The sequence below is a fragment of the Paramisgurnus dabryanus genome, chromosome 23 (genome assembly GCF_030506205.2).
Source record: "Paramisgurnus dabryanus chromosome 23, PD_genome_1.1, whole genome shotgun sequence".
NCBI lineage: Eukaryota > Metazoa > Chordata > Actinopteri > Cypriniformes > Cobitidae > Paramisgurnus > Paramisgurnus dabryanus.
In genome coordinates, this window is record NC_133359.1 from 6,275,058 (window position 1) to 6,296,670 (window position 21,613).

Sequence of the window (21,613 nt, forward strand, 5' to 3'; positions counted from 1 at the left end):
AGATCTAAGATATGAATTGCTCAAAGTTGGACATCACTTTTTGTCCACTACTTTATTTTCAAGTGTAATACGCAAAATTCCCGACAGAGGGCAAGCGCACACACAGATTCATGTGCCACTTGGCTTCCCTGAAAAATTGCTGGTTTAACAAGTTGTGACAGCAGCATTCTGGTTTATTATGCACTTTTGTTAATTCCAGTCTAACAGGGTGTGTATGCATTTGCCCATTTCCAAACCAATTTATTCCATTAGTAAATGAAACACACAGGTTGAATAGGAATATGCTGGATAAATAAGATGTTCATAGAATTTGGTCAGTGTGGTTGATTGCGTATGCTTAAATGACACATCATCACCCAGAGCCTTTGAATGAGTTCCAGGCTATCGAGCTGATTTGCTTGCTGTTTTGTGTTTCAGTGGCCCGTGTGTATTTGCCTGCGGGTTAATGTTGTCTTTTTGAAAGGAACAATGGATGCAGAGCATTTGTGCTCTAATTACTCTTTTCCTTTTCGGCCTCAAGCTTTTTCTGTTAGCAGTATCTAGAACAGACACATTTCATAAAAATGACACAGTTGGTGTCACTTTGCTTTCTTGAAAACATGAAGTCATAAATGTTATGGTCTTCGAAAAAAAATAGATGTGAAGAATAACAAAATAAACAAAAGCATGAAAAGTTAGTTTAGATGATCCTTGTTATTCAAGCAATTAAAGTAAACTTAAACATCTAAATTTGGTATAAAATGAAATATCACAGTGAATGATACATTTTTACAGTATTTATTAAATCTTTTTTAAAGGGATAGTTCACCTTAAAATAAAATTTTCTTATCCTCATGTTGTTCTAAACCTGTATGAATTTCTTTTTTCTGATGAACACAAAAGAAGATATTTTGAGAAATGATGGTAAACACACAGCAGACAGTTACCATAGACTTCCATAGTAAAGAAAAAATATTTTGGAAGTATTGTGATAAATGATGGTAAGCACATACTTGACGGTACCCATTAAATTCCATCATATTTTTTTATTCCTACTATGGAAGTCAATGGTCACTATCTGCTGTGTGTTCACCACATAGACTGTAAAAAAAGATGGACGACGCCTGTTCGCTCTCTTCCATTGGTGAAAAGTGAAGCCCGATACGGCACTGACACCTTGGGTCTTGAGTCTGTGCAGTAGCGATTTCGGGACCAGTCATGCGTGAATCATGACGTGACACCACCGTTTTTATATCATTAAATAACTAACTAAAAACAAACTTATTTTAAAAACAAACTTTTGAATTTACATCAGCGTGATAAAAACTACAGTAAATGACAGAAACCAGCTTCGGAAAAAAGATAATTGAAGTGTAATTAAATTGTTTAGTTGGTCTCAAGTCCCATTGAATAACATGGGGAGGCGGGGTTACAACCTATACTGGGACCAGTCAGTGGGGGGCGATCGAGACTTTTTGGCTTCACTTTTCAGGGCTTGTGCGGCACGGTTGGTTTACCATCATTTCTCAAAATATCTTCTTTTGTGTTCATCAAAAAAAAAGAAATTCATACAGTTTTAGAACAACATGAGGACGAGTAAATGATGACAGAATTTTCATTTTAAGGTAACTATACCTTTAATTAATGCCATTGTGTTTATTGTCCGTTCATGTTAATTCAATGTGGATTAACTAATGTCAGTTACAACTTTTGATATAAAAATGTATTAGTAAATGTTGAAATTAACACAAATAAGATAAAAATAACAAGAAAAATAATATAGCATAACTTAATGTTGGCTAATGCATTAATACATTTAACAAATACAACCTTATGGTAAAATGTTACTGTTATGTCTTCATTTATTTCATTGCAGTATCATGGATTTGATTATTATTTAAAATATTATTTTCAAAATTCATAAACAACACACACACACACAATATTATAATAATAATTTTATAATAATAATTATTATATTATTTATTCATATATATTTTTGGTCCCTAGTTGTCACTGGGGTGGTACCCTTTTGGAGCTTAAAGAGTTTATATTAGTACCCCAGAGGTACATATACATATCTGTACCTGGATAGTACATATTACGAAATTTTTAAAGGGTATTTCCCGAGTGTAAGGGTACTGGGACCATTTTTTCTAACAGCGTATTTCGTTAAAATAATTTTTTTAAAATATAATTACGCACCATCTGTCTAAAATGCACGACTAGAACGTTCAAACTATTTTTTTCAACCTATATTAAATAAATACGTTATAAAATGTGCTTGTTTATCCCCTCAGTATCCCAGCTGCATACCTGGAGTGTGTTTGCTGAAATGTGATACTCTATAACTTCAAAATGATACTGAGAGTAGGGTCTGATAATCACCTGCTTGAATGATCCTCGCTTGAGTTTCTCACTGTAGGACTGACCTCTGTTCGGTCTCCATCTGTTCTCTGCTTTACATGCCCGCCGCTGCCAATTGGCACCCGCAGCATGGGGCAAGAAGCCAGCAGGTGGGTACAGATCTGATGTTGTGAGACCTGCTGACATGCAGGGTCCTGTGAAAGAGTATCTCAGTGCAAAATAATGAGACGGAGAATTAAAGATTAGGTCAATGACAGCGTATTAGAGAGGAAACCATGGTGACTAGGGGTTTATCGAGGGGGGTGTCAGATTATACTGGGTCAAATACTGATAAACAAGATGGTTTTCTATGATTGCTCTTAATTTGAATCATACATAATTGAAGGGATTTTACAGTTTTTTGCCTCAGAGGTCACAGTTCAAAATATCTTATATTCTAAGTTATGTTTTTTCCTAATGTGAGAAGAGCTAAATAATCACGTAAACTTCCCAGAACGCCCTAACACTCACCTAGCAACTTCACAGAAGGTTGCTTAATCTAGTTATAACCAACCAAAGACATAACAAGCGAGCAAACAAGCATTCAATCTAAGAGCAATCACTCTTGTTTACAGGTGCAGGATTCTGAGCAGCTCTACAGTGATGAGTTTGACCAGTCACTAATCTAACAGCTGTTATGAGACCAGGTGATAGTGTACACCCCTCAGGACACTTTAGACCCTATTATCGAAAAGTGCTCTTACAGGATTAAACCTTTTGTTCGGTCAGTGAAATATATTATGCAATCTTGGTCAATGTTGTTATTATAAACATATGTCCATAACATGGAGCCAATTATTATTAAGTGTTCTTAATAATATTTAAAATACTCTTAAATGTTTATTTATTATTTGTGTTATTATTTGTTTAATGTTTTGTGATGCATTTTAAAGTTTTATTTACTATTAAATGCTCCTACAATAAAATAATTATTGTCAATTGTGGTGAATGGTGTGTTTTGTTTTTGTACTAGTGTAAGTAGATTCTGGGTGATCTTAAAGGGATAGTTCACCCACAATTACGAATGAAGATATGTGAAGATATTTTGAGAAATGGAACAAAGCAGATCTGGGGCACCATTGATTTCTATAGTATTATTTGATCCTACTATGGCAGTCAATGGTGCCCCAGATCTGTTGGGTTACAAACGTTTTTAAAAATATCTTAATTTGTATTCAGCAGAACATTGAAATGTTTACAAGTTTGGGACAACTTGAGGGTGAATAAATGATGACATAATTTTCATTTTCGGGTGAACTATCCCTTTAAGTGTTCTTAATAATATATTAAAAATACTCTTAAATGTTTTATTTAATATTTGTGTTATTATTTGTTTAATGTTTTGTGATGCATTATAAAGTTTTAGTTATTATTCAAATGTTCATACAGTAAAATAAGAGCGTGTCAACTGGATTGTTAATTGTGGTGAATTGTGGGTGTTTTGTTTTTGTAGTGTAGATTCTTGGTGATCTTAAAATGATAGTTCACCCGAAAATACAAAGATATTTTGAAGATATTTACAAAGATATTTTGAAAAATGTAACCAAGCAGATCTGAGGCACCATTAATTTGTATAGTCTTATTTTTTCCTACTATGGCAGTCAATGGTGCCCCAGATCTGTTGGGTTACAAACATTTTTAAAAATATCTTAATTTATATTCAGCAGAACAAAGAAATGTTTACAAGTTTGGGACAACTTGAGGGTGAATAAATGATGACAGAATTTTCATTTTCGGGTGAACTATCCCTTTAAGTCTTCTTAATAATATATTTAAAATAGTCTTAAATGTTTTATTTATTATTTGTGTTATTATTTGTTCAATGTTTTGTGATGCATTATGAAGTTTTATTTATTATTCAAATGTTCATACAGTAAAATAAGAGCGTGTCAACTGGATTGTTAATTGTGGTGAATTGTGGGTGTTTTGTTTTTGTACTAGTGTAGATTCTTGGTGATCTTAAAATGATAGTTCACACGAAAATACAAAGATATTTTGAAGATATTTACAAAGATATTTTGAAAAATGTAACCAAGCAGATCTGAGGCACCATTAATTTGTATAGTATAGTATTATTTCTTCCTACTATGGCAGTCAATGGTGCCCCAGATCTGTTTGGTTACAAACGTTTATAAAAATATCTTCTTTTTTTATAAAGCAGAACCAAAAATGTTGACAAGTTTGGGACAACTTGAGGGTGAATAAATGATGACAAATTTTTTTTTTGGGTGAACTATGTTCTTAATAATATTTAAAATACTCTTAAATGTTTTATTTATTATTTGTTTAATGTTTTTGATGCATATGAAGGTTTTATTTATGATTAAAATGCTCCTACAGTAAAATAAAAGCATGTAAACTGGATTTATTGTCAAATGTGGTGAAATGTGTGTGTGTTTTGATTTTGAACTAGTGTAAGTAGATTCTGAGTGATCTTAAAGGGATAGTTCACCCACAATTACAAATGAAGATATGTTAAAGGTATTTATGAAGATATTTTGAGAAATGTAACAAAGCAGATCTGGGGCACCATTGATTTCTATAGTATTCTTTTTTCCTACTATGGCAGTCAATGGTGCCCCAGATCTGTTTGGTTACAAACGTTTTAAAAAATATCTTCATTTGTATAAAGCAGAACCAAAAATGTTGACAAGTTTGGGACAACTTGACAGTGAATAAATGATGACAGAATTTTTTTTTCGGTGAAATATCCCTTTAAGTGTTCTTAATAATATTTAAAATACTCTTAAATGTTTTATTTATTATTTTTTAAAATGTTTTTGATGCATATGAAGGTTTTATTTATGATTAAAATGCTCCTACAGTAAAATAAGAGCATGTAAACTGGATTTATTGTCAAATGTGGTGAAATGTGTGTGTGTTTTGTTTTTGTTCTAGTGTAAGTAGATTCTGGGTGATCTTAAAGGGATAGTTCACCCACAATTACAAATGAAGATATGTTAAAGGTATTTATGAAGATATTTTGAGAAATATAACAAAGCATATCTGGGGCACATTTGATTTCTATAGTATTCTTTTTTCCTACTATGGCAGTCAATGGTGCCCCAGATCTGTTTGGTTACAAACGTTTTTAAAAATATCTTCATTTGTATAAAGCAGAACAACTTGAGGGTTAATATATGATGACAGAATTTTCATTTTTAGTTGAACTATCCCTTTAACGCCATTTATTTATGCTATGAGATTGAAATAAATGTACCATATATTTCCATAGTACTTCCACAATACCATAGTGCTAGCATGGTAGGTACATGGTCCGCAAATTCCTGTAGTATATGCTCTGGTGTAGTACTTGTAAGTACAATGCATGATAGTATACACTTACAACAAACTACTGTGATGGTATAAGATGGTAAAACCGTTATACTTTGAAGTAGACTATGGTACCATGTCCTAAAAATCATAGTAGTTTAACTGTAAAGCTGCCTATTACCTGTTGCCCTAAAACTGAATTGCCCTGTAGTTTTATAATTACTAAAAGTGTTTTAGTGCCTATCTACTTTATTACACCCACTATACATTATATCCTGCTGAGACTGCACTCCTCCATACTCACCAACTGTCTCACAGTTATCATGTTTATACTCTCGCCGTCTGTCTAGCAGCTGTCATGTTTACTTACATCTCATCCAACTTACAGTCACTTTAAACAGTCACGTTTATAGGCATTATTAACCATATGGTATCACAGTCCTGTCAGCCGTGTAGACGTTTAGTGTCCTGTGTCTTGTCTTAAAACATGGAGGTGGGGTTTCATGTGGCACTGAACTGTAATATCATTGTATTTTACATTTTGTTTATTTGGTATAATGTAAAACAAACAAACAAAAAACTGTTTTACATGAGATGGATATTATGAAGATTTCAATTGCATAGGAACGCATAGAGAATAACAACTGGTGACATCATGTGACAGTTTCATGATGAAATAAGGTTTGTCACTTAATGTATATTTCAAACTTTACTAGATCAATCGTGTACCCGGTCACCCCCCTTGACACACATCGACTGGCCCATCCTTGCCCCCTGTTTTTATTGGATCACTATTATGTGTGAGGTGTCAGTCGTACCTCCCCCAAACTCCCCAGAGAAAAACACGGACGCTCTCCAGCTGTTTCAGAAACAAAAGCTTGTGTGTGTTGCTATGTTTATATAAAATAGCGTATACAGAGCTTGCAAAGGTCACAGGTAGGTAAAGAGGTAAAATAATCTAGCTAGTGTCAAATATGGGCTGCATAGAAAATTAACTATGTAGATTTTAAGTTATAAGTAAACAGAAAGGAAGTTTGCATGTTTAAAGTTAAGACTTTAGGACACACAAGTATAAAAATTAAACAGTATTTATATTTTCACACACACACACACACATATATATATATATAGGCCCCTCCCATTTTGACCCCACAACGTTGATGTTCCCTCAGTCCAGAGAGTCTTTTGTCTGGTTCTGTCTGCTGCATTGTTCAGCAGATGGTGCATTAACATCAATTAGCCTGAAATTCAGGCCATCTTCCCCCTGTTACACTTTATGACACCTGGGCATGAGCATGAACCTGAGGCAACAACAGCCAATTAAAACAGAGGAACATGGATATAAGACTTGTACATCATTATAAGAGGAGACAAACAAGTCAAGATATAGAAGAATCTATGTAGGGCACAATGGCCCTGTAGGCGACTGGTAAGGGGTTACTTCATTAAATACAATAGGCGATGAAACCAGCTGTTGAGGAGGATGACAAACAGTAAAAAGGAGTAAAGATTCATTTGTGACTTTTTAAAATGCCCTGTGGTGTTACCAGTCACTACTATTTACAGAGCCCAGGACCAATCATTTTATACAAAAGATTAATCGCAATTAATCGCATACAAAATAAAAGTGTTTTTGCATAATATATGTGTGTGCACTGTGTGTAATTATTTTGTATATATAAATACACACACATGCAGGTATGTATTTAAGAAACTTTTACATGTATTTATGTATGATAGATATATAGATATATTTTATATTATATATAGATTAAAAAAATATACAAAATAATTACACACATTGCACACACAAATATATTATGCAAATACAAACTTTTATTTTGTATGCGACTAATCGCGATTAATCTTTTGACAGCCCTAATTTAAATGCATACGGGTGATTCTCACGAAATCCAGATTTAGAAGGTGTCAAGCATCAGAATTTTTAAAAAGCCCTTGAAGCCAATTTTTTTGCAAATATAAGATTAAGGTCTGAATTTAATATAACCATTATTTTTAGAGAATTTAAAAAATATTTCCTATAGAATGATTTAATTGTTTTAGATAATCATTATCAAAAATTATCATTACCGCAACATGATATTACATTAAATATATGCATTTACAAACTCATGTTTCAGTAATGAGAACTAAAGAGTTGTCTAGGTGCTATGACAAACAAAGTTTCAACTTTTATCTGGAGAGAAAAAATAAAAACTGCTTACCTGGTAGCCATCTTGAGTGTCACAGTCAATTATGTCCCTTCCAACCATTAATTTTTTTTTTTTTTTTTGAAAAAAAAGGGCTTAAACAATGATTGAAAATTGTTGCGGAGGATGAGAAAATTGGTCTTGGACACATTTATATTCCTTATTATTGTCTCTACATTTACCAATGATCACCAAATACCACATGTTTCGTTACTGTAAATGTTTTTAGTATAACATGCACTGAAGCTTTTTATTTTTTAGATTTTTTAATGATAAATATTTCCATGTCAAAGAACCCAAATCCAGTCATGGATACGTTGCGGCAATGAAAATTTCCCCTTTAAATGTGGAAAAAACAACAAAATTGGTTTAAATGATGTCATTTGAAATCATGTGCAAAATAGTACATGAAGAGATGTTTGTAACTGTATGCTTCTTATTTTGATAATCTTACTTTGCATTTACTTTTTTTATCAAAATGTTTTATGTCACCTCATTAGTCTATTTTCACAAGAATCACCCATATGAGAATGCGTGCACACATGCAGAATGAGAAAAAAAATATTTTTAGCCAATCGAGACCACCCCTAAAAGTATTTAGTAACATTAAAGCGATACTCCAGCCAAAAATCTAAATAACCCAATGATGTACTCACCCTCAAGCCATCCGAGATACACATGTCCATCATCTTTCAGACGAGCACATTTGGAGTTATTTTATTAAATGTCCTTGCCTTTCCAAGCTTTATAATGTGAGAAAACATTATATTATATAAAAAACTACTTTAAAAAAAAGGCTTTAAACCCCAAAAAGTTAATTCATCCTTCACAGAAGTTTTCCACATGGCTCCAAGGGGTTAATAAAGGTCTTATGCGGGTAATCAATGTAATTTTATATAAAAAAATCTATATTTTAAACTTTATAAACTATAATAACTAGCTTCCGTTAACGATGTCATATTGGCCTTTGGTGATAACTGGGCAATGTAACCATGGCAACCAACGCTAACTACGCTAAAACTCTTGGTGAATCGTGTGAGTCCAAGATGGTGTCGTTACCGAAAGCTATAGTTATTCTAGTATTCTAATATTGACAGATATTTTCTTAGAAAATCGTAGAACAGTAAAATTGGATTTTGTCAATTTATAATCAATTTATATTAGTTTTCATTGAATACATAATTCAAATAATATATTTGAGTTTGCATTTCTCCCATCTTGAGCGTTTTCTATTATGTTTGTTGTCTTACTCTTAAGCTGAAACTTGAACCAAGAAGTTTACTTTAGGAAACTTTACTGACATTCCTCAGAAAAACACACTAAAATTAACGATTAATAGGTTGCTATTATTAAGAGTAATGCAAAAATAAGCCATTATGGTTTCTGTTTTAAAAGCATGAGCCAAAGGAGCGGTTGGAAGTATTAACCAATCGAGTTAATAGGTTTTGCCATTTGGCCGTAAGTCTGTGATTTTACAATTTCAGGGAGCTTTATTTGTGCACTTTTGCCATTATAATAACCCTCGAGCTTTCTGTGTTTATGCTTAATGGATTTCCAGCAGGGAAAGAGAGAGTTGCAACTGGGCATGTTTAAGAGCTCCCACTGTTACGACAACATTTATCAGAGGAGTGCTGCACATTTGTTTGTCTGTGTGTGGCTGTAGGTTCATTCTTGTCTTGAAATTGAAGAATATATAGGTACTGAAATGCTTTTGAGCACGATTAATGATGGCTGATTCGAATACAATGAATCTTTCTTAGGCAAAACTGAAACTGAATCATCTAAATGAACCAATCGTCCTAACACGAGTTAATGAATGCTGAAGTCTTGTGTGTTTGTCAGATCTGGTTTTTAAAGGGATAGTTCACCCAAAAATGAAAATTCTGTCATCATTTACTCATTCTCATGTTGTTACAAACCTGTATACATTTCTTTGTACAATTTAAAGAATGTTTGTAACCAAACTGATCATTACCTCCATAGTAGGAAAAAAGAATACTATGGAAGTGAATGGGGCTCATGAGCAGTTTGTTTACAAACATTCCTCAAAATATCTTTCTTTGTGTGAGTAAATGATGGCAGAATTTTCATTTTTGGGTGAACTATCCCTTTAATTCAAATGTGCTCACAAATACGTAAAAAAACTGATCTTCGTAAATTAAAGGGATAGTTTGGCCAAAAATGATATTAAGGCCATGATTTACTCACCCCCAAGCTGTCCGAGTTGCATATGTCCATCGTTTTTCAGACAAACACATTTTCGGATATTTTATAAAATGTTTTAGATCTTTCAGTTGATTAAATGTAATGTTACGGGGTCCACAACCTTCAAGTCCAAAAAAAGTGCGTCCATCCTTCACAAAATAAGTCCAAACGGCTCCAGCATGATAAACAAAGGTCTTCTAAGGGTAATCCGTGAAGTGTTGTTGTAGAAATATCCATATTTAAAACTTTATTAACGTAAATAACTACCTTCCGGTAGCGCCGCCATCTTAGACTCCTCTGTATTCAGGAGAGAGTATAAGCGTAGTGTACGCACTTTTCTTAGTAATAATGTTTTTAATATAGATATTTCTACAACAACACCGCGTGGATTACCCTCAGAAGACCTTTGTTTATCATCCTGGAGCCGTTTGGATTTATTTTGTGAAGGATGGACACACTTTTTTTGGACTTGAAGGTCGTGGACCCCGTAACATTACATTTAATCAACTGAAAGATCTAAAACATTTTCTAAAATATCCGAAAATGTGTTTGTCTGAAAAACGATGGACTTATGCAACTCGGACTGCTTGGGGGTGAGTAAATCATGGGATTAATATCATTTTTGGCCGAACTATCCCTTTAAAAGCTTACAAATTGTCCAAATAACATTTAGCATAACATTAATCTTCCACATGTTTTGTTAGAGTTTAGAGATTTAGAGTATAAAAAACTAACTTGGCATAAAAACTGAAATTTATGAGATGTTAATATAGTGAAACAAATCTGTGTGTGTGGATACATAATTTACAGTCACACATTTATCAAGGATAATAGTAGTGCGTAAAACATGGTCATAAAAAATTAAATCTGTATTTGGGCTTCATCTTTGAAGGGCAAAAACAAATCGACACGGGTACTTAACAAGGTCTGGGGCTATAAATCAGTTAATTTTGCCTAAAAATTTAGTTTCCAGCTTTAGCCTCTACTCCGGACAAGAACCCATCACTGTGTCTATGGTAACACAAACTAACCACAGTGAGTGCGTTTACATGCATCTTAAGCCAATTATGCTTAAAGAGCTCCTATTGTCCGATTCACGTTTTTACATTTCCTTTGGTGTGTAAGTGTGTACATGCTAACGATATGCAAAAGGTACAAACCCCAAAAGGAAATGATGATGCGAGTTATCGTCATGTAAATCTCTTATCTTGGACTACAACAAACACATTAGGCAACAGTTTACTTCCTGGGATTGATGATGTAGACAAGACCGACATTATCATAATTCCTTCCGCTTCTGACTCACAGCCTGTAAGTTAACTCCTGTTAGCATTGCATTGTTACCGAATCTTTCAAACATGGTAAGAAGCGTCATATTTCCGGCTGACTTCAGAGGTATTCGGGCCAATCACAACGTACAGATTAGCTGGCCAATCAGGGACACAGCGCTTTTCTGATCGATGAGTTTTGTACAAAATCAGAGCGTTTCAAGAAGACAGGGATATCTGGAGCTACAAAAATCTACGGTATGTGGAAAATAATGTGTTTTTAACCATAAACCACGGAAACACATTGTATTATACCAAATACACAAAATAATGTTGTTTTTTAGCAATGAAATAGGTGCGCTTTAACATAATGATAATGTGTTGTGTCATGTAAACACATAAAAATGTTCTGTTGTCGAAGTAAAGTCCATAAACGCCATATGGGTTAGGAAGTTTTTTTGCTTCTTACCCCGATTTTGCGTTGCATGTAAAGAACTAAACAACTTTCTCGCAGTTTTGTTCATGTGCGCATGCAGAGGCATACACCACTTGAGTATTTTAAGTATTTTCCGGGTGTTTGTCTTGGGAAAAAAATTTACTTTACTAAAAAATGTTCACAACATTCTAAAGCATAGATAAAGCATTTAATATTGCATATTAAAATTGATTTAATACATAGACTGCAAAAAATGATTTTCAAGAAAAAAATGCCTTAGGATTTTTGACTTGTTTTTAGTAAAAATATCTAAAAATTCTAATTAAAATGCTTTTTCTTGATGTGAAAAACAACCCAAGAAAATAAGTCTTGTTTTTAGACCAAAAATATCAAATTTAAGTGATTTTGTGCATAAAACAAGCAAAAAAATCTGCCAATGGTTGTAAGCAAAATTTTCAAGATTTTTTGCTTACTCCATTGGCAGATTTTTTTGCTTTGTTTTATGCACAAAATCACTTAAATTTGATATTTTTGGTCTAAAAACTAGACTTATTTTCTTGGGTCGTTTTGCTCATTAAGAAAAAGCATCTAATTTAAGAATTTTAGATATTTTTACTGAAAACAAGACAAAAATACTAAGAAATTTTTTCTTGAAAATAATTTTTTGCAGTGTACTTCCGGTTTCAGTTTTTTTAATGGTCTGAATAGTTGCTAAACTGAACTCTTGAACAAATACCTCTTCAAAAATAACAAATGTTTTGGTTTTCTATGTAATCTACGTGTTGTTTACTTGCTTGTTATATAAATAAACTACTTTAAAAATACTTTCTTGTTATTTCTTCTTAGCCGAGTTTACCGGAAGTTACGTGTTAACCACAAAAGCCGCTGGCGTATGTTGTTACTGCTGAAACTGTCTATATGTACTATAGGTGGTGACATCACTGCCTGCGAGAAGCCTGACAAATCTCCAAATCCCATGTAAATGCAGTTTTGTGCATAGCTGGTTTACTGATTTGCATGTAAATGCATGAAAACAGGTTTCTATAATAAGCAGATTCTTGATAATTATCCACTTATTCTGTGGATGTAAACGCATTCAGTATTTCTAGATACTGTTGTGGGATTGGTTTTGACAAGACTTCTCACAGACACTCACTTACTTCTGCAGTAAAAGGTTGAATTCAGAAGGCTAATGGTCCCTTTCTAATAGAAATCAGCTGGAGATGATGTACCCTTTGAGATCCTTCTTTATGTGGAGAGCTGGGTTGATTTTAGTGTCCTGCTAATGTTAAACTTACTTATCGGTATCAAGTATTTTAAAATCATTGATGGATAAATATATTGCAAACATTTTTAAAGGTTGATAGTATATATTTAAAGTATGCTACATTTTATAAGAGTGGTTTCACAACGAGTTCGAAATGACGAAAGAAACTTTAACAGCAACATGCGTAGACTTCTTGTCAATTATCAGAAGTGACTGTTTGGAAAAAAAACAGGAAATGGTCTCTCAGAAAAATGGAGCCGATTGTAATGCAAACACCCTCGGTGCGGTTCAGATCTGATAGTGTGACTAAGCCCTAAACCCAACCTGAGATCAGAAGAGCACGTTTAACCACACAGAACTGGATGACTATCTCAGCCAATAGTGTTTGATGACTATCAGCACCCCTGTGAGCTTAGGAATGCAAATGGTTGCTTATGGGCAAATGGGGGTTGTGACATAGAAATAAATTTGTGTTTTTTAATCCTACAAAATGAAATACTATTTATAATCCAGTTTACTTTCGTAATCTAGTGTATTTTCTAGTTAAACGTGATATTTGAAAATAAAAAATATAGAAGGGACTTGGTTTAATCCATTATTTGGATCATGAAGTAAGTATACCAGAAGGAAGCTAAGTAAGATATTACAAAGTGATCATGATCGTTGCATCCTATCTAAATCAAGTGTTTATTATTTTATGATTCCTTTGAAACAGAAAAATCTCTTTGTTTTTCATATTTAAAATTTTTTCTAAATATATTCATTGAATGACCTTTCTACATTCCTTACCCACATCCACATTTAGGGCCCTATTTTAACGATCTGAAATGCAAGTGCGAAGCTCAAAGCGCAAGTGACTTTGTGGGCGGATCTTGGGTGCTGTTGCTATTTTCCTGGCGGGAGAAATAACTCTTGCGCCAGGCGCAAATCAATAAGGGGTTGGTCTGAAGTAGGTTCATTATTCATAGGTGTGGTTTGGGCGTAACGTCAAATAAACCAATCAGAACGCTATCCAACATTCCCTTTAAACGCAAGGGCGCAAGTTCCATGGCGGGTTGCTATTATTATGACGGATTTACCAGGCGCACGCCAGGAGCGGTTCACAGCCGAGGAGGCCGACGTTCTTGTAAGAGCAGTCAAAGACAGAGAAGTTGTTTTGTATGGGGATAGGAGAAACCGGTCCAAATCAGAGTCGGTTAAACAGGCGTGGGAGGAAATAGCCGTAATTGTCTCATCAGCTGGCATCCCCAGGACGTTGCGCCGCAAGCGCTACAATGATGTCAGGAGATGGGGGAATCCCAAGCTTGCCAGCATAAATCGGGCACGCCGTGTAACGGGAGGTGGATCTGCCTCTACACAGGACCTGACGCCAGCAGAGGACATTGCTGCGTCCACGCTCACCGCTGAAAGCCAAGAAACGCAAGCAAGGTCCAACCCCAAAGTACACTTACAAATCAAGTTCACATACATTAAGGTTTCTCATGAAAACATTTTAATTATTATTTACATAAAATAAACGTAATACAGCCACACAACAAACGTATAAAAATATTTTAATCGTTATTTGCATGATAGTTTTTTTAACGCAGCCACACAAAATAAATAAAAGCTATCACCACAATGCTCACCACAATGATTTCCCTTATCTCATGTGTTAATATTTTTTATTGTAACAATTTATGATTTGCAAAAATAACTGTTGCATCTGTGTAGATTAGATGCAAAGTGTGCGCGCGTTGTGCACGCTATACATTATGGTCAAGCATGCACCCTTAAACTAGCATAATGAACAACGCGCAACGCGCCACTGACTTTAGACTAGTTTTTTCTGGTCAGTGGCGCAATTGTTTTTTGAAACTGCAAAATAGCATCAGGGATGGTTTGCGCCGGAACACGCCTCCTTTTTTGCGCTGAACCACCTCGGGAGCTCAAGTTCATTCCCTAGTTTGTCGATGTGCGTCTGTGGAGGGAAAAACATGCTGTGCGCCGGTGCAAAAAACGAATGATACATGCGTCACTGACAAAGTCAGTTGCGCTGGGTGCAAGATAGGGACCTTAGTCTTTTAAATCTGTCTGCCGAATTCAACACTGTTAACATGAAGGTCCCCAACCTACCTAAACATGTAAACAATACTAGGAGCTAGAGATGCACCGATATATCGGACAATAATCGGTATTGGCCACTAGCTGATTTTAGAGTTAAACATTTGATTTTTACTGTTTTGGAATCCATTCAGCTGATCTCCGGGTCTGGCGGTACCACTTTTAGCATAGCTTAGCATAATTCATTGAATCTGATTAGACCATTAGCATCGAGCTAAAAAATGACCAAAGAGTTAAAATATTTTTCCTTTTTAAAACTTAACTCTACAATAGTAACGTGGTGTACTAAGACCGACGGAAAATTTGTCTTTAAAAAAAGACCTTAGTAACTTTCAATAGCAGGGGACTATTTTCGGCACGGCGTAATATAATTGTGCCTGCTGCAGCCATGGTACGGCAGCAAAGGCGAAAATCACATTTTAGTACGCGATGTAACTACAGAAGAGTCCAGTTTTAAATAGAAAAAATATCGAAACACTTTGCTAATTTTTGAGTGCGATGCTAGGTCTAATCAGATTTAATGGATTATGCTAAGCTATGCTAAAAGTGGTACCGCCAGACCCGGAGATCAGCTGAATGGATTCCAAAACGGTAAAAATCAAATGTTTAACTGCAGGGAAGCTGGAAAATGAGCATATTTTCAAAAAAGTAGAGTGTCCCTTTAACACTATCAGTTATCGTCCGATAGTCATGGGCGATATATCCAGTCAATCAAAAAAAATAACAGGAAAATGCAATGAATTTTAGCTTGGTGTATAGAAAATGTAAAGAAACATCCCTAGTTTAATGTTCAATATTTAAATAAATAAATTACATTCAGAAAATGTAATCTTTAGAATTTAGTTCACGCAAGATAATTTAAAGACCAAACTATCGGTATCGGCTGTTATCAGTCTGAATAATCGGCTATCGTATTGGTGGAAAACTTTCATAAGGGTTCTTCTCTACTAGGAGCCTTTTATTCCCTATTTAGAAACATGAGAGAATACTAAAAAGACTAAAGGGGTTCATGTTAAATACAACCACAAAAAGGTACAGCTGAATCGCACACCTGAATTTGCATCAGTACGAAAGATCTGAATGCATGGATCCCAGTGGAAATAAAGTCAATGTGTTTTATTATGTGTGACAGAATCACACAAAACAGCAGCAAACACTGTGATACACCAGGAAATGGAGAAGCTATTGAATCATTTTTCATTTTCCTGGACAGTTCAATCCCAATATCAGAGATCGTTCTTTAAGTGTCTGAAGTACGTTGCAGGGCGATCTCATTGGGAAAAAACAATAACAAAATATTTCTCTCATATTTCACACTGTCACGAGTTTTTTTTAATCAAAATGTTCTTGTTCCAGTGTTCCTGTTGCTGGCACTCACCATGACAAAGTAATGGGTTTAATTCCCATGGACTGATAATATTTATACCCCAAATGCACCGTAAGTCACTTTGGATCAAACCGTCTGCTAAATGCGTCAGTATAAAATATTTTGCTCATATTCTCCACCGTAAAAAATATACAGATTTAAAAATACTTAAAATATCAGCTCTTTAAAATGTTCTTCAATGTATCTCCTACAATAGTCCATTTCCATTTGCTCTCGAATTAAATAGATTACACAATATTTAATAACGTTATAAACATATTAGATGAAAACAAATCATCCATGTTAAAAGCAGAAGAAGGAGGATACAATAAGAAATTCTGTAGTCGAGAAAAAAAAGGATTTTGGATGTGATGCCTCATAACTTACACCCGTACAATGAGAACAGAATGAGATTAAAGTGACAGGTTATCAATCACATCTCGTAGTGATGATGCAGCTAAGAAAGCGAATGAATAAAAAATAGTGTATTAAATCTGGAGTTGAATGGTTACTGCCTGATATGAGTTTTATACAAAATCACTTTTGCTTGCATTTTTGCTTTAGTATATATTAGTTGAAAATAAAAATGATTACTAAAACGTGCAAAGCTAACATCAAAATTACACACTAATTTAAGAACAGTTGCCTATTTCACTTTAATAACAATCTGGTACCCAAATATCTGTATATATATAAATATATAAATATATATATATATATATATATATATATATATATATATATATATATATATATATATATATATATATATATATATATATATATATATATATATATATGCTACAGTATTCAGCAACCAGCATGTTAGTATTCTGTTTCAAACGCAGCCCGTGATTAATTCCCAACCAAAGACAGATATCTGTGCGGTCACGGTGTCAGGGTTCAGGGTCAAGAGGTCGGGTCACACGGGCCATTCAGTGAAGTTTAATAGTCAATTAAGGTCAGATGTTGATGTGAACTTAGCCCCAAACCCGGAGAATGATGTTCTGGCGGTGAAGGTTAATTAACATATCACAGAGGAGGGCCGTCGGATTGGATTCCAGTCGACTGCAGGCTCCCAGGCCACTGAGAGTCAATGCTAACACCTGTGCCTTCTGCTGGGACCAAACACACACCGACACACTCACGACACCCTAACACAATCGACACGCGCGCACACAGATTTAATCAAACCAACCCTCAGTGTTTTTCACGTACACACAGACAGTTAGCATACATACACACACACATACACACACACACACACGCTAATTTCACACTCAGTAAGTGTGAAGCCCGTCAGTCCGGGCTCAGATGCAGTCACAGATGGCTGAAGGGAATGGGCTTTTGATATTGTCTCTAAAGCCCCTTTTTATTGTAGCAGTTCCTGAACCAGCCCACCCTGAGCATAAATAACCTTCACTGTTACAACAGAATCAAACAATACTGGTATCAGATTAGTTCATAGGGGAAGAGTGATGTTACATCCCTGGAAATAATGGAATGATAAATGGTAGATTGACAGACAGACAGACAGGGAGGCAGACAGTCAGATTGATAAACAGACAGACACACAGACAGAGAGGCAGGAAGACAAACAGACAGATAAACAGACAGGTAGTCAAGCTGGCAGACAGATAGAAATATGGATAAACAGAGAGACAGAAAGACAGATGGATGGATAGACAGACAGGTAGGCAGACAGAAAGAATGATGGATAAACAGATAGACAGACAAATGGATGGATAGACAGGCAGACAGACAAACATAAACAGATGGACAGACAGACAGATATATGGATGGATGGATGGACAGACAGACAGACAGTCAGATGGATAGACAGTCAGATGGACAGACAGACAGACAGACAGACAGACAGACAGACAGTTAGATAGACAAACAGATAGGCAGACAGATAGAGAGATAGACAGATAGATAGACAGACAGATGGATAAACAGATGGATAGATAGGCAGGAAGCCAGACAGTCAGATGGATAGATAGATAGATAGACAGACAGGCAGACACATAAACATAAACAGATGGCTAGATAGACAGACAGACAAACAGACAGACAGGCAGATAGATAGACAGATGGATAATCAGATAAATAGATAGGCAGGCAGACAGTCAGAAGATAGATAGACAGACAGGCATACAGAGAGGCAGGAAGACAAACAGACAGATGCATAAACAGACATATAGATAATAAGACAGGCAGTCAGACTGGCAGACAGATAGAAAGATGGAAAAACAGATAGACATAGAGACAGACAGAAACCGACAGATGGATGGATAGACAGACAGGTAGGCAGACAGATAGAACGATAAATGAACAGATAGACAGACACGCAGATAGATAGACAGATAGATAAGCAGATGGATAGATTAGACAGGCAGCCAGACAGACAGTCAAATGGATTGATAGACAGACAGACAGTTAAAAAGGCAAACAGATAGACAGACAGACAGGCGAGCGAGTTAGGGCAGGGATAGATAGATAGATAGACAGACAGACAGACAGACAGACAGACAGACAGACAGACACACAGACACACACACACACAGACATATGGATTGATAGATAGACAGGCAGACAGACAGACACATAAAAAGATTGATAGACAGACAGATATATGGATGGATGGACAGACAGGCAGGCAGAAACATAAACAGACACATAAACAGAAGGATAGATAGACAGACAGACAGACAGACACGCAGATAGATAGACAGATGGATAAGCAGATGGATAGATAGGCAGGCAGATAGACAGACAGTCAACTGGATAGACAGACAGACAGACAGACAGACAGGTGAGCGGGTTAGGGCAGACAGACAGACAGATAGATAAACAGATGGATACATAGGCAGCCAGCCAGACAGACAGTCAGATGGATAGATAGATAGATAGATAGATAGATAGACAGACAGACAGACAGTTAGATAGACAGATGGATAAACGGATAGATAGGCAGGCAGCCAGACAGTCAGATGGATAGATAGACAGACAAACAGAAAGACAGATAGATAGATAGACAGTCAGTTGGATAGATAGATAGACAGACAGACAGACAGTTAGATAGACAAACAGATAGGCAGACAGAGAGAGAGAGTCAGACAGATGGATAAACAGATGGATAGATAGACAGGTAGCCAGACAGTCCAATGGATAGATAGACAGACAGGCAGACACATAAACAGACACATAAACAGATGGATAGATAGACAGACAGACAGACAGGCAGGCAGATAAATAGACAGATGGATAAGCAGATGGATAGATAGGGGCAGACAGACAGACAGTCAGATGGATGGGTAGATACACAGACAGACAGTTAAAAAGACAAACAGATAGACAGACAGACAGTCAGATGGATAGGTAGATACACAGACAGACAGTTAGAAAGACAAACAGACAGACAGACAGACAGGCGGGTGGGCGGTTTAGGGCAGGCAGATAGATAGATAGAGAGACAGACAGACAGACAGACAGTTATATAAACAGACAGATGGATAAACAGATGAATAGATAGGCAGGCAGCCAGACAGTCAGATGGATAGATAGACAGACAGTTAGATAGACAGTCAGATGGATATATAGACAGACAGGCAGACAGTTAGTTAGATAGACAAACAGATAGGCAGACAAATAGGGGGATAGACAGATAGATAGACAGACAGATGGATAAACAGATGGATGGATAGGCAGGCAGACATACAGTGAAATGGACGGACAGATAGACAGTCAGATAGAGAGATAAAATCAATCAAGCATTCAGTAAGTAGTATTTTTATATTAATTATTAATATTAATAATTATTAATCAGTTTCTTTTTAATTAACAGTATTAGATTACATTTTTTGTTTTGTTTTTATTAAAACGTATCAAATTCTTAAAACCAGATAAAAGAAATTAAGAAGCATAATTGCTTAAAATATTATACCTTATCAGGAAATGTATCTAGATTTACAGTACTATGAAAGATAATTATTGAAAGTTATATTGCTACTTCTGGTAATACTGGCAATAAACCGATTATACCATCGTACTCCACTTTATACTGTTTATAACGCACAGCCTGCTAACTGTGAAAAAAACACTTGGAGACAAAGGTCTCAAGTGATTTATTGCTTTATTGATTGGATGATTTTGGTAACAAATCTCTCTTTATGGACAGGCCCATTATAAAGACTTAAACATTGAGGCTGGGTCACTCATGTCTGGGTCTACATAAAGGAGGACACAACATACGCATGAGAAGAATGTTAAATAAACCTTTAGCAGGTTTGCGACAGGTTCTGCTGTATACCACTCCCTTGTTTATGTATGCATATACATTAGAAACACGTCTAAATATGTAAATAATGACCAAAAAGCAGGATGCTACCACCATGCTAATCATAGTTGACATGGCAGGATAAGATCGAGATGAGGGTCTGTATCATCCTGATCTAAGAAATACTCACACTTATGCCAGGCTTGTTAGGGTCTGGGCTGCAGCTGTGCCTATTGATGGGTTGTGCCATCTGCCAAACAGGCCTGTGGGATTGAGAAACATACAGAGACCTTTAATTGGGTTGTGAGCGGGGAGAAATTGCCCCGGCGATATGTTCCAGCAGAAAGACTAATGCTGGTGAAATCTCACTGAAAGCTTTCTGCAGCTCTGCACTTAATGGGGTCATATTCTGCGCTTTTGTACCATTTTGTTTCATTTTTTTCCCTTAGGTCTTTTTATAACTAATGTTAGTTAAGGTTTCTAGCACTAAACGTGAGAATGCTTTTTCCTACATAAAAAAGGAAACATTGCTCTTTTCGTTTTCACACATACTCTGTCGGTTAAAGTAATGAGAAAACAGTTTGCTATCTGCGTGAATAGATCCTAATGGTTTATCAAATGATCAGATGTTCTCTTCTAAAAATGTGTGGGGGGTGTGCTATAAATCTGATCACTCATGAATATTAATTAGATGGCATTAAACCCACCCACTAGTCCACAGCCACATACATATATACACTTCAGAACATTTTTATTTATAGAATAAAATATAAAATATAAATAAATATATATACACATGTTAATGTTTAAGAAACATTTCT

At 35.4% G+C, this 21,613-nt stretch overlaps 1 long non-coding RNA gene across 1 annotated transcript in view; it reads right to left on the reverse strand.

Annotated features, from left to right (window-relative positions):
• Nucleotides 1-6,253: 6,253 nt before the first annotated feature.
• LOC135781594 (uncharacterized) overlaps nt 6,254-21,613 on the reverse strand; it is an 83,259-nt gene continuing 67,899 nt past the window's right edge. Inside the window, exons 4-5 of the long non-coding RNA XR_010545180.2 lie at nt 20,983-21,055; nt 6,254-6,959 (exon numbers count right to left, since the gene is read on the reverse strand). This is a non-coding gene — a long non-coding RNA (uncharacterized lncRNA). The remainder of the gene's footprint in view (nt 6,960-20,982; nt 21,056-21,613) is intronic.